We start from the raw sequence: 426 nt of genomic DNA on the forward strand, positions 1-426 counted from the left end.
TGCACAGGCAGAGATGAAGCACAATGAGTGGAAAAATAATCTTGAACTTATACACAATAAAAAAGGAAAAAACAAATAGTTTTCTTTTTAAATTGACATATTGAGATCCCCGTCAGAGCCCCAACACCTAAGTCATTCTAACTGAATCTTAAAGTAAAACTTGTCTTGAGAGAAGAAGAGAGAAAGGAGGAAAAGAGAGAGAAGAGAAGGAGAAGAGACGAAAGAAGGAGAAGAGAGAAGAGAAGAAGAGAGGAGAAGAGGGAGTGAGAGAGAAACGGAAAATAAATCAAATCCTACCGTCAGAGATTTTTAAAAAGTTACTTCTCGATGTAAATATCAACGATTAAAGGTGTATTTAGACAGAAACTTCTCATGTCACTTTTATTAGCGTTGGTCTTTGATCTTAGTCCTCGTGAGTCAGAAGTT

The sequence above is a fragment of the Penaeus monodon genome, chromosome 25 (genome assembly GCF_015228065.2).
Source record: "Penaeus monodon isolate SGIC_2016 chromosome 25, NSTDA_Pmon_1, whole genome shotgun sequence".
NCBI classification, from domain to species: domain Eukaryota; kingdom Metazoa; phylum Arthropoda; class Malacostraca; order Decapoda; family Penaeidae; genus Penaeus; species Penaeus monodon.